This window comes from Ornithorhynchus anatinus, chromosome X1, assembly GCF_004115215.2.
Source record: "Ornithorhynchus anatinus isolate Pmale09 chromosome X1, mOrnAna1.pri.v4, whole genome shotgun sequence".
NCBI classification, from domain to species: Eukaryota; Metazoa; Chordata; class Mammalia; order Monotremata; family Ornithorhynchidae; genus Ornithorhynchus; species Ornithorhynchus anatinus.
This window is the reverse complement of record NC_041749.1, coordinates 42361896-42376439: the sequence shown is the minus strand read 5'-3', so window position 1 is coordinate 42376439 and position 14544 is coordinate 42361896. Positions and strand designations below refer to the sequence as shown.

The window sequence follows — 14544 nt, the reverse complement described above, 5'->3', positions numbered from 1 at the left end:
CATAAAATGTGAAGCTACAAAGTATCCCCAAGTATGCAGAGCTTTGAAAAGAACAGCTCCAGGATGTTCATCCTCTTGACACTCGGAGCGTGAGTAAAATCTGATTCATATTTGCTCCTTCTAAATGGATAGCTTTATTGGCACACGATTCCATTTCTTGGCCCTGGGGTTTTCTGCTATCCTGCCGGGTCCTAGCAGAGTTAAGTCGGAATTTTATATGCAGTGAAGAAACCTTCACCATCCTAGCTGGTAGAGGAGCAGGGGAATGGAAAAGAGAATTGAGTCAAATTTAGGGGACTACAGCCAGTTCTCCTGCATCAAAAGAAACTCACGCCATAGCCCTCCCCATGTCCGATGACACATGTGTGCACAAACCACTTCTTCCGACACATAATCAAAAGGGCTTGCATTATTGGATGAGCCTCCCATAATTCCCTAACAACTTTCTAACCGAAACTCTCAATGAAAACTCCCCTTGAGGCACAACTTGAGATCTTCTGACTGATAAATCCAAACCCAAATTGTGAGCCTTTAAATCTCTTGCCAAGCTTCTCTTTTACAACTTTACTGTAAGCCCGTCAAACGGCAGGGACCGTCTCTGTTGCCGACTTGTTCATCCCAAGCGCTTAGTACAGTGCTCTGCACATAGTACGTGGCTCAGTGGAAAGAGCACGGGCTTTGGAGTCAGAGGTCATGGGTTCAAATCCCGGCTCGGCCACTTTCAGCTGGGTGACTTTGGGCAAGTCACTTAACTTCTCAGTGCCTCAGTTACCTCATCTGGAAAATGGGGATTAAGACTGTGAGCCCCACGTGGGACAACCTGATTCCCCTGCGTCTACCCCAGCGCTTAGAACAGTGCTTGGCACATAGTAAGCGCTTAACAAAAAATACCAACATTAGTAAGCGCTCAATAAATACTATTGAATGAATGAACTTTAACTCATTCTTAAAGAATGCCAAATCCAGCCAAATTTGTCCAAAATCTCTAACATCTGTAGGAAGCCTTACCGTTTACAGAAGCAGAAATGAATTCAGGGCATCCCGGGCCCTACACTTCTAAACCCAACTGCAAGGAGTTGAGGAGGTGGTTAATGTGTTGTCAGCGCTATTTTGTTTCCAATCAGCGATGCCAACTTTCTTCCATTTTCTAGTAGACAAATCCCATGGAAAAACACATTCGGCATCTCAGCCATTCCAAAACAAGTCATCCGTGGTCTTCCTCGGTTATTACCTGATGGTTTCCTCAGGAGAAACAACCCCTCCCCCACCACACGCCACACCCCAGCTGCCCCACTTATCATTCTTATCATCATCATCAAATGATCAATCAATCAATGGTATTTACTGAGCGCTTACTGTACTAACTGCTTGGGAAAGTACAATACAACAGAGTAAGTAGTCACATTCCCTCATTACTCATCTTTCCGTCTTTCCCCTGCAATCAATCAATCAATCAATGCTATTTATTGCAAGCCTTTAAGTACTTGGCACCGTACTGAGTGCTTGGGAGAGTATTCTGCAGACTGTCATACTACTACTAGGACCATCCTTTATGAAGAGTTAATGAGTGCTTCATCTTTCATGCTCAAAAAACCTCAACATGTTGTCCTCTAATTGTGGCGTCGCTTCCATACTTAAGGAGATTATATTTAACACAGCTTCTAATTGCCGAAAATTTCCCCTCCTTAAGCATAATATTCTCATATCGCTGTGGTCTGTGCAATCATTTCTCATTAGGCAGAATTCCAGAAGTTTACAGTCACTGGAACCAAGCTTATTAAGATTCTTCCCCAACACCTCTTAGAGTCTGCTTTCCAGAAATTGAAGAGACTGCCCCCATTGCTGGGGCAAGGGTTCATATGTTGCACATTTGTAATTCATTTCTTATCCAATAGGGACTGTGCTAACTGCTGGTATCTGTGTGTCCAGTTCAGGCCAGAATCAAATAGAGAAGCAGCATGGCTTAGCAGATAAAGCACGGGCCTGGGAGTTAGAAGGACCTGGGTTCTAAGTCCAGCTCTGCCATTTGTCTGCTGTGTGAGTTTGGGCAAGTCACTTAACTTCTCTGTGCCTCAATTACCTCATCTGTAAAATGGGGATTAATGACTGTGAGCCCCATGTAGGACATGGACTGTGTCCAATCTGATTACCTTGTATCTACTCTAGTATTTACAACAGTGCCTGGCACATAGTAAGGACTTAAATACCACAACTATTATTACTAATAAGATTACTAGAGAAGCAGCATGGCCTCCTGGAAATAGTACGGGCCAGGAGCCTGGCCTGGGTTCAGCTAAGGGAACTGTCTTCCCATGGACTGACATGCTCTGTGCTCCAGACCCCTATCTCCCGGGTAACCTTCCTCACCATTGAGGACACCCCATCCAGTCTTGCTTTCCACCACCCTGGCAGGAAAGAGAACCACACCTGCAGTATGAAGTTTCCATAAACCCTTGGGAAGGCTAGTGGCTGATGTAGCCATTGCTTGATCCATACCTTCGAATATTCACCCCACCCTCAGCTGCAAAGCACTTAAGTACATAGCCGGAATTTACTTATATTAATGCCTGTCTCCCCATCTGGACTATAAGCTCGTTGTGGGCAGGGAATCTACCAACTCTGTTGTACTCTCCCAAGCACTTAGCAGGGTGCTCTGTAAACAGTAAAGACACAATAAATATCACCAATTTACTGATTGATTATGGGTATACCATGGACTCTGAATCACCAGGAGTCTGAAATTCTGCTCCTTCAGCCACAGCTCCCTACTAATTTTTGTTTTTATTTTGTGTATTGTGTATTTGCCCTTTTCGTTTAATGTTGTTTTAGTGTTTCATTGCTCTTAATATGTCAGTCTTCAGTCTTCTGCCCCATTTAAATGAATAAACCTACCCGTGAAGGGACAGGGTCTGTGTCTAATTCCACCCCCACACCCCCATCCAACACGCAGTCTTTCTCAGGGCTTAGTATAGTGTTCTGCACACAGTAAGCACTTAATACTACTAAGCAGAGCACCATACTAAGCCCTAAGAAAGAGTGAAGGGGAACGGGGGGAATTAGACAGAGACCCTGTCCCTTCAGGGGCTCTCAGTCTATTAAGCACCATTACTACTACTAATCCCAGGTCCACTGCTTGCCAGCTGTGTGACCTTGGGCCAAGTCATATAACTTCTCTATGCCTCAGTTTCATGATCTGTAGAACTGGAGGTAGATGCTTGTTTTCTCCCTCTCAGACTGAGAGCCCCATGTGGGAAGGAACTATGTCTGATCTGATTGCATTGTATCTACCCCAGTACTTATTACAGTACTTGGCACAGTGGAAGTGCTTAACAAATAGCGTAATTATTATTATTAGATTTTCCAGGACCTCAAGCATTAATAGACAATCCTTTAGTCTTGGGGTTTTAAGACTGTATTTATTTAGTTGTTATTGGGACCTGAGTTGAAATACTACCGCGTGACAATTTTGTTTAATCTGTTCTTTATTCCCTATTATCTAGCCCACGCTCTACACTTAGCTTCTGTGTTATTCATCTTCAAACAGTAGCTCACCTGCACAGAATGTGACATCTCTACCTCTCAGATGTTTATCATCCCTGCTAACCACAGTTATGGATTTGGGCTTACCTTCTGCCTAATATTAGGCATTTATCCCAACTTCTGATTTTTCTTGCTTGTTTCCCAGTTTCCTTGCAGTGCAACTCAGACTCTGTGACCACTGCAGAAAGATAAGAAGGGGGAAAGATTTCATTTGAAATGGGTTTCTGTAAGGGGAATGCAACCCTTTGCAAAGATCAGAAACCCTGAGAACAAGTTATTTAGTCCCTCCTACTAATACAATGCAATGACCAGGAATTCCAGTCATGGAAGACAGACAAGAAGGCTGAGGAATGTTTAAGATCATTGTGGGGAGGCAGGCAATGTGTCTACCCACTCTGCTATACTGTTACATTATACTCTCCCAAGTGCTTAGTCCAGTGCTCTGCACATAGTAAGGGCACAAAAAGCATGATTGACTGATATTTGGAGGGTGGAAAAACAAAGCAGTGCTTTATAGCAAGGATACAAATTAGTTCAGCAATTAGAGCTGCCAGTCAGACAGTCAACTGGTTTTACTGATCAGTGGTTGGTATTAATCATTATTATTATTATTATTATATTTGTTATTATCATTGCATTTGTTAAGCACTGTTCTAAACACTAGGGTATATGGAATTAATCAGGGTGGACACAGTCCCTGTCCCACCTGGGGCTCACAATCTAAGTAAGAGGGAGAAGAGGATTTGAATCTTCATTTTACAGTTGAGGAAACTGAGGCACAAAGAAGTGAAATGACTTGCCCCAGGTCACAGAGGAGAAATGTGGTAGAGCCAGGATTATTCATTAAATCATATTTATTGGGTGCTTACTGTGTGCAGAGCACTGTATTAAGTGCTTGGGAGAGTATAATGCAGTTGGAGCCCAGGTCCTCTGACACTCAGGCCCATGCTCTTTCCAATACGTCACACTGCTTTACTGTCTTTAAACTCATTACAGATGTAATGTTTGGCTTCTTATAACCCCAATTTTGAAAAATTACTAGATGAGGAAGTTCAGAGGGGAAACCTACTGTGGTCTTTTGCCACCCTCCTCAATGTCCTGTCACACAGAAAACTGCATGGTTAATTTATTGGAAAGATAATTTGGCATATTTTTCAGAAGTTAGAACTATCCTGCCCAATGCCATAATCCCTGAATCAAACATTTAAAATCTTACTTCCACTCGATGAATTCAGAGGGACAAGTTGAATGGTTTTATATAATTAATGGTTTTATATGATTTGAAGTGAAATTATCTCTTAGAACTGAATTGCAGGGTTTTGGGGCTGGATTCATATGACAGGTGCCAGAGGCTTATCTGAAACCCACTACCAACATCCCAGCCATTCACCCTCGAAGGTGCTGATCTGAAGGAAGAAAGCAGCCAGCTTTTGTTCCTTCAAGCTATCCATATTTCTTTTGTTTAAGAACCAAGACGTGGATAATCTATTCCAACCACTCCATCTTGGTGATTATGAAGATAGGAAAAGGTAGGGAGGTTGGAGAAGGGGCATCATGGAATAAATTCCCCTTGGCATTCTGGAAAGTTTAGATTAATAGTCCCCGAATGCCATAAACCCTAATGCAAGCATGGACTGAGCATATTCCAGCCTGGAGGCGGGAATGCTCCCAAGTCTTTAAAGTGAGCAAGAAGCAGTGTTGTCTAGCAGATAGAGCAAGGGCCTGGGAATCAGTGGATCTGGGCTTTAATCCCATCTCCACCACTTGTCTGCTGTGTGACCTTGGGCAAGTCTCAAATTCTCTGTGTCTCAGTTACCTCATTTGAAAAATGGGGATTAAGACTGCAAGCAACATGTGGGATATGGACATTGCCCAACCTAACTGTCAGGTATCTATGTATCTACCCCTACATAGAGAAGCAGCGTGGCTAAGTGGAAAGAGCCCAGGCTTGGGAGTCAGAGGTCATGGGTTCAAATCCCCGCTCAGCCACTTGGCAGCTGTGTGACTGTGGGCAAGTCACTTCACTTCTCTGTGCCTCAGTTACCTCATCTGTAAAATGGGGATTAACTGTGAGCCTCATGTGGGACAACCTGATTACCCTGTATCTACCCCAGCGCTTAGAACAGTGCTCTGCGCATAGTAAGCGCTTAACAAATACCAACATTGTTATTATTATTAGTCTTGCACATCGTAGGTGCAAATACCATTAAAAAAGAACATCTGGAGGTCAGGGCAGGTAGGCATGTGTATTTTTCTGAAATTGTGCAGAATGGCCCACAAAGCCTTGAGTCCAAAACCAAGAGGCGGAGCGGTCTGTAGTTACGAAACAGAATCAAATGTGAGGAAAAATAATGGTAAAACTTCATTTCTGGCCTGTTTCGGAACTGGGTTCTCAATCAGCAGTGCGCCGCCCCCTCGCGGCATTACCCGGTACAGCAGGCAGCATTTCTCTCCAGTTCCACATCAGTGAAGGAAAAATCACTAGCTTCATAATAATAATAATAATAATGTTGGTATTTGTTAAGCGCTTACTATGTGCAGAGCACTGTTCTAAACGCTAGGGGAGATACAGGGTAATCAGGTAATCCCACATGAGGCTCACAGTTAACCCCATTTTACAGATGAGGTAACTGAGGCACAGAGAAGGTAAGTGACTTGCCCACAGTCACACAGCTGACAAGTGGCAGAGCCGAGAGTCGAACCCATGACCTCTGACTCCGAAGCCCGGGGTCTTTCCACTGAGCCACGCTGCTTCATTCATTCATTCAATAGCTTCATAGTACAGAAGTAGATTAACTGTACGTTTGATCAAATTCGACTGGAAGTAGCTCTCTTCCCATCCCGCTTAGCCTAGCCTTGCCTGTTCCCACAGGTTTCCTGGACCCTCCGAGTGGTAGTGTCCCTGACCCAAAATGCCAAGGAAGAGCCCAACTCCAGGCCAGTGGGTGGAATTCTGAGCGTGTATGACTCTCTCCAGAGGCCACCGAACCCTTTCAGGAAGACCTTTGCCTGCCACCACCATCCTGGTCAATACATTCTAACTCGGCTGCTATTGCCCAGATTGTTGCTCTTGCTCAAGCCTCCAGCTAAGTTCACTTATTTAGGGTAAATTCTACTCCCTATACTCTCCCAAGCGTTTAGTATAGTGCTCTGGCAATGATAATAATAATAATAATTGTGCTATTTGGTAAGTGCTAACTATGTACCGGGCACTGAACTAAGCCCTGGGGTGCATACAAGCAAATCAAGTTGGACTCAGTTGGTGTCCCCCGTGGGGCTCCCACTCTCAATCCACATTTTACAGATGAGTTAACAGAGGCACAGAGAAGTGAAGTGACTTGCCCAAGGTCACACAGCAAACAAGTGGTGAAGCCAAGATAAGAACCCATGACCTTCTGACTCCCAGCCCCGTGCTCTATCCACTATGGCACACTGCTTTTCTGCAGACAGTAAGTAAATATGATAGAGTCCCTGTCAGCTGTGTGACTCTGGGCAAGTCACTTCACTTCTCCGTGCCTCAGTTACCTCATCTGTAAAATGGGGATTAAGACTGTGAGCCCCACGTGGGACAACCTGATTCCCCTGTATCTACCCCAGCGCTTAGAACAGTGCTCTGCACATAGTAAGCGCTTAACAAATACCAACATCATCATCATCATCATTTGAAACACTGAAAAAGTCCACACAGAGCCAGGGTGGAGACAAAGAAGGGAACTCTGAAACAAGCTCATTGATTCAGGCAGCCTTTGGGAGAGAAACAGAGTCAGAATCTGGGAAAGGTGAAGTGAGGGGAGGTACTAACAGGGAGAAGCAGCAGAACCCAGTGGAAAGGGCATGGGCTGGGAGTCAGAGGACCTGGGTTCTAATCCTGGCTCTGCCACTTGGGCAAGTCCATTAACTTCTCTGTGCCTCAGTTACCTAAACTGCAAAATGGGGACTAAGACTATGAGCCTCATTTGGGACAGGGACTGTGTCCAACCTGATTAGCTTGTATCTACCCCAGTGCTTAGTACAGTATCTGGCACATAGTAAGCGCATAACAAACACCACAATTATAAGTAGACAGTGCTCAGGTAACTAAAAGAGACTCTTTCAATTCCCTGATAGCTCTAAAAACCTGAACTCCAATCATATCTCAGTGGCACTCCTCAAATACCTCCAATGAGGGAAGGGAATATGTGCCCTGTTACTTTTGCACTCTCCCATGTGCTTGGTAAACTGCCTAGCCCTCAGTAGGCACTCAATAAAACTGATCGACTGATGCATTGCTCCTTTGCAGAACTCTGGTTTACAAAGTCCCTTTGCAGATTTCCCATTATGTAGATGCTAGGGAGAAAACAAAAACTGAAACAACTAAAACGAGAAGCGGCATGGCCTAGTGGAAAAAGCATGGACCTGGGAGTCAAGGGAGCTGAGTTCTCATCTGAGTTCTGTACAATAGGGATTAAATAATACTTATTATTATAGTATTTGTTAAGCATTTACTATGTGACAAGCACTGTTCTAAGCGCTGTCCTCCCTCTGAATATGAACCCCATGTGGCACAGGGACTGTATCCGACATCATAGTCTGGTATCTACCTCAGTGCTTACTTAGTACAGTGCTTGGCAAATGATAAGCACCTAACAAATACCGCTATTGAACCCATTTGTCTGAGTGGCTTACTTTGCCCTTTAATAAATTTGGGCTGTACTATTCAAACAAATAATTTCCTAGCAAAAAGATTTGGAATAATTCTTGTATAGAATTTATTCACATTCAGTTAATCAAGAACATTTATTGAGCAACTACTAAGTGTTGGGCATGTACAAAGTGCTCAGCAGAGTACAACTGTAGAGAGACACATATTTCCCTAACCTCAAGGAATTTATAATCTAAGAGAGGTGGATATTTCAATTCCCCAGTGAAACATTCTGTTTCTTATCATTGCATAAACTCCCCAAATCTTAAATAAACTGTTCTCCAAAACTTAGTAATGTTCAGAATCAAATCAGTAGTCCCTAAATGGCAACAAAGAGTGAGATCAATGAAAATGTCCCTGAATTAATTTATTGATCCCCAAGGAGTTGTGGAATTATAGATATTTAGATAATTTTTTTTTCCAAATAGATTCACATTTCCCAAGTCACTGTGGATGTGAAAATACAACTTGCCCTTCCCACCAACAGTGAATTTTAAATGACTCAATTCTCCACTCAGACAGCAGTTTATAATATTTAGAATTTGAGAATATTCAGAGTATTTCCTAAACACCTACTGGATGCCCAGCACTTTTTTATGGTATTTGTTAAGTACTTACTAGACTGTGAGCCCATTGTTGGGTAGGGATTGTCTATTTGTTGCTGAACTGTACTTCCCAAGCTCTTAGTACAGTGCTCTGCACAGAGTAAGTGCTCAATAAAAACTACTGAATGAATGAAGGCCAGGCACTGTTAAGCCCTGGGGTAGATACAGGGTAATCAGGTTGGTCACAGTCCCTGTCCCTTATGGGGCTCACAGTCTCAATTCCCATTTTATAGATGAGGTAACTGAGGTTCTTTCTGATCAATACCATTTTTGAATGCCTACTGCGCACACTTGGAAGAGTTCATTAGAGGTAAAGGATGCAACTGCTCCTCTCACTTTCCCGTCACTGTAGACAGCACCATCATCCTTTCTGTCTCCCTTCTAGTAAATTTCTGTTGTCCTCGACTCATCTCTTTCATTCAATCCACATGTTCAGTCTGTCACCAAATCCTATCACTTCAATCTACACATCACTAAAATCCATCCTTTCCTCTCTAACAGCTAACACATAATCCAAGCATAAAATAAATTGTGGTATTTGTTAAGTGCTTACTATGTGCAAAGCACTGTTCTAAGCGCTGGGGGATACAAGGTGATCAGGTCGTCCCATGTGGGGCTCACAGTTTTAATCTCCATTTGACAGATGAGGTAACTGAGGCACAGAGAAGTTAAGCGACTGCTGACTAGCGGCGGAGCCCGGATTAGAACCCGTGACCTCTGACTCCCAAGCCCACACTCTTTCTACTGAGCCCTGCTGCTTCTCATAGCATGTATCCTACCCCTCCTTAATTACTGTATCAACCTCCTTGCTGACCTCCCTGCCTCCCGTCTCTCCCCACACCACTCCATAGTTCAATCTGCTGCCTAGATCATTTTTCTACGAAAACATTCAGTGCATTTTTTTCCACTCTTCAAGAACCTCCAGTAGTTTCCCATCTACCTCCGTGTAAAACAGAAATTACTTACCATTGGCTTTAAAACACTCAATCACCTTGCCCCCTCCTTCCTACCTTACTTTGCTGCTCTCCTACTCCACCCCAGCCCACACACTTTGCTCCTCTAATGCCAACCTACCTCACCACTAATCTCTAGCCCATGTTCTGCCACCTGCCTGGAACACTCTCCCCTTCATATCTGACAGAAAATCACTCCCCCACCCCATGCCCTGCCTCCCTGTCAAAGCCTTCTTGAAGGCACATCTCCTCCAAGAGGTCTGACCTGAATAAGCCCTCATCTCCTCCCATGCCCTTCTGCATGACCCTTGCACTTGAATTTGATCCCTCCCCCTTATTCACCCTTCTTAAGACCCACAACACATATGTACAAATCCATAATTTACTTATATTAATGTCTGTCTCCCTATCTAGACTGTAAGCTCATTGTAAGCAGGGAACCTATCTACCAACTCTGTATCTGTAAGTACAACTTTATGTACAATATTAGTACTCTCCCTAGAGCTTAGTTTAGTGCTCTGCACCCAGTAAGTGCTCAAAAAATATGACTGATTGATGGATATCCCTCACAAAGCTTACATTCTAACAAAAGAGACATACACAAAACTATGTGTGGAAAGGAGAAAAAGAGAGTGGAGAGGTGAGTAAACAGGTGCTTAAATGGTAATGTTCGTAAATCAATATATACAAAAAGTGCTATGGATGGTTGGGAGGCCTTAAGTTCTGAACTGGAAATTGCGAGGATAAAACCTGCAGGGTGAGAAGAGAATTTATCAGGGAAAGCCTGTGAAGGAGGTGAGATTGCAGCAGGCTTTGAAGATTAGGGGAGAGCTGTGGCCTGGTGGATCTGAAGAGGGAAGGAATTCCAAGCAGGAGAACAATGTGAGCAAAGGAAGATTCACTTAGGGGAAGCCATAGCCTTGGCTCAGGAGGAGCGGGTAGGTCCAGGTGTTGTTTAAGTATAGGGGTCTGCTCAATAAGCACTATTGAAAGGTTGATTATAAGACCTCTGATCAATCTATCAGTGGTATTTATGGACCACTTATTGTGTGCCAAGGCATGTACTTGGGAAAATACAGTACACAGAATTGGTAGACATGTTCCCTGACCACATGGGGAGACTATTTAAAATATATCTATATATTTGGATATGGACATAAATGCTGTGGAGTTGAGTGGGGTGAATATCAAGTGCTTAAAGGGTACAAATTCAAATGCTTAGGTAACAATGATGGGAGGAGTAGGGTAAATGAGGACTTAGTAGGGGAAAGCCTCTTGGAGGAGATGAGCTATTTAAATAAGGCTTTGAAAATGGGGGTGGGAGTTCCAGGCCAGAGGGAGGATGTGGATAAGGGGTCAGTGCTGAGAGATGAGATGGAGGCACAGTGAGTAGGTTGGCACTAGAGAGGTGAAACGGATGAGTTAGGTTGTAGTGGGAAATCAGTGAGGTAAGGTAGGATGATAGTATGGCGTTTCTGTTTGATGCAGAGGTGCAGAGGAATAGAACCCAGGTCCTCTGACTCCCAGGCCTGAGTTCTTTCCACTAGGTCATGCTGTTTCTCATCCGGCTTCTATTCTACAATGGGGTTAAAGCAAGGCCCACGCCCTATGTGGCTGGGGAAGAGAGCCCTGGAAATCCACCTCTGCAGGGTGGATTTCATCAGGCTCCCCGGGGATGCCCAGCTGATGGCCTCCACAGCCGCTGCCGCCTTCATTTGCCTTTGTTAAACAACACTGTAGTGAGAGCAGCCCAGCTCTTGTCCATTTCTTGCATACACTCCCCCATGCCCACCACACAGATAGCTGAAGAAATATCATCTGAAGTAAAATGCAGTAATTCACTAAATTCAAACTGCTCTAGGCACAAGCTCTTCCCTTTAATCAGTCTGTTGTGTTCTCTCTCCCCCTCCCTCACCTTGGAGGAACAAGAGCTGGTGAAATGCTGATTTAACGTTTGGCCTGGCTCTCTGCTGGCACTGATTCACTGCAGGCCGGTTAGTGGCCAGCTGCCTATAAACATCTCTGGCGCTGGCCAACACTGCTGGACCTTGATCCCTCAAGGGGACCCTGGTGGATCTAAGTCAGGCTAAACTCTAGACCGTAAGCTCATCATGGGTGGGGAATGAGTCTAACCACTCTGTTGAACTGTACTCTCCCAGGCACTTAGTACAGTCCTCTCCACACAGTAAATGCTCAATAAATTCCACTGATTGATTAGTTCTTTGGTATTTGTTAAGCAATTACCATACGCCAACCACTGTACTAAGCACTGGGGAAGATACAAGATACACAGCCCCTGTCTCACAAAGGCTCACAGCCTTAATCCCCATTTTATAGATGAGGGAACTGAGGCACAGAGAAATGAAGTGACTTGCCCAAGGTCACACAGCAGACAAGTGGTGGAGCTGGGTTCTCTGACTCCTAGGCCCATACTCTTGCCACTAGGCCAAGCTGCTTCTCTGATTGATGTACTTAGCTTCTGGTGTGAATACTCATATTGCATTCTCCCAAGCACTTATTACAGTGCTCTGGACACAGTAAGCACTTGAGAAATACTATTGACTGAGGCAGGGTTACCTTGCAGGGATCAGAATGCACATGTAGCCTTCAGCCTCTCCTTGCACCCCATTTTGCAGAATCCAGGGGGTGGAGGTAACCAGCACCATCACAACCCCAGAAGCAATGCCAAACCAGGAGCCCCTAGGGGCTTGCGGCCCAGAGCAGGCCCCTGGACCCTCCTAAACTAGAAGGGCCAGTCATCCTGGTTATGACAGGACCATCCTGAAATTTTAAGCAGACAGACAAGGGGATCTAGGGAAAGAGTTGAATGTTCTGAATCGGCACTCATCTCCCTCCACTGTAGCGGCGATGAGTGAAGAGTATTGTCTCTGTTGCCGAACTGTACTTTCCAAGCGCTTAGTCCAGTGCTCTGCAAACAGTAAGCGCTCAATAAATATGAATGAATGAATGAAAGAGAAGCAGTAAGATGGGGAAGGTGTAGTGTCTTGTCTTATGCTGTTGAGTTGTTTCCGACCCATAGCAACACCACAGACACATCTCTCCCAGAACTCCCCGGTCTCAATCTGCAATCGTTCGGGTACAAGAGGCCAATCAAGTCAAATCCAGCCAAAAGGGGATAAGGGTGTGAAGCAGCAGGGTGGCTGTAAAATTGAGGAGTGGGTGGAGCTATTAAATTCTATCGGAGAACTGGCAGCAGGGAGAGATGGAGCAGGGCATCCTGGTGGAAAGAACACTGCACTGGGTCTCAGAGGACCTGGGTTTTAATCCCGACTCTGCCATTTGCCTGTTCTGTGGTCTTGGGCCAGTCACCTCACTTCTCTGTGTTTCAGTTACTTCATCTGTGAAATGGGGATTAAGAATGTGAACGCCATGTGGGACAGGGACTGTGTCCAATCTGATTAGCTTGTCTGTACCCCAGGGCTTCGTACAGTACCTGCCACATAGTAAGAGCTTTTCAAATACCATTTTAAAAAAGGGGATGTGTGGCTAAAGAGGGGTCAAAGATCAAGATTTCATATGTTAAGGACAGGAATGCTACCGACAGGGATAGAAGTGGAACCCAGCCCCCCACACTTTGCTCCTCTAATGTTAACCTATTCATTGAATCTCGATCTTGTCTAACTCATCGCTAACCTCTCCCTCACACCTTGCCTCTGGCCTGGAACACCCTCCTCCTTCATAGCGACAGACAATCACTCTCCCCACCCTCAAAGCCTCGTTAAAAGCATATCTCCTCCAAGAGTCTTTCCCAACTAAGTCATCATTTCCTCTTCTCCCACTCCCTTCTGCATCACCTTGCACCTAGAATTGTATCCTTTATTCACCCCTCCCTCAGGCCCACAGAACTTACATACATATCTGTATTTTATTCATTTGTAATATCAATCAGTGTCCGTCTCCCACTCTAAACTGTGGATTCCTTGGGGGCAGGGAACACAACTACCAACTCCGTTATAGCGTACTCTCCCAAGTGCTTACTACAGTGCTCTGCATACATTAGCACTCAATAAATATGGTTTATTGATTGGTTTAGAAGGAAAGATGAGATCAGAAAACAAAATTAAAGTTCCCGCCCAAAATCAAATCCTATCAGAGGAGGAGGCACCCACAACCTCCCAGTTAATGAAGAACCCATCTTGGGTTTCCCTTCTTCCACAGGCTCCCTTCTCAGGATTTCTTCCTACAGGCTGTCTCTCTCCCAGAAATTCTTCCCCTCTGAGAGAGACTTGGCTGGGCTGCACTAGGAGAACGTAGAGGGAAATTTCAGCCCAGATTTAGAAAGAGAAGAAATGTACCCTGACACCTTTCAGAACAATCTCACTTAGCATTGCTTGTTGCTTGGATAGAACTCTTTGCCGAGTCATTTGCAATATAAAGCAATTACAGAACCCAACCAGGAACCAAACTGAAGCTGCTAGATTTCACATTTGTTTGCTCTAACTGAATTTTCAGCAAAAATAAATATCAAATCCACTGGAAAGTGCTTTCTGCCTTTAAATATGACTAGGGTGAAAATGCAAATATGCGATTCATCACCCCACCCTTAGTGATTTCCTTAATTGATGATGATGATGATTGCAATATTTGTTGAGCGCTAACTATGTGCCAAGCGCTTTACTAAGCACTAGAGTAGCTACAAGATAATCAAGTTGGATACAGTATCTGTCCCACAAAGGGCTCACAGTCTAAGTAGGAGGGAGAACGGGCAATGAAATTCCCATTTTACAGATGAAGAAACTGAGAC

The 14544-nt window shown here is 44.4% G+C and overlaps 1 long non-coding RNA gene across 1 annotated transcript in view; it reads right to left on the bottom strand.

Annotated features, from left to right (window-relative positions):
* LOC114806471 overlaps nucleotides 1-14544 on the bottom strand; it is a 198782-nt gene that overhangs the window by 87845 nt on the left and 96393 nt on the right. Inside the window, exon 4 of the long non-coding RNA XR_003754514.2 lies at nucleotides 3628-3718. This is a non-coding gene — a long non-coding RNA (uncharacterized LOC114806471). The remainder of the gene's footprint in view (nucleotides 1-3627; nucleotides 3719-14544) is intronic.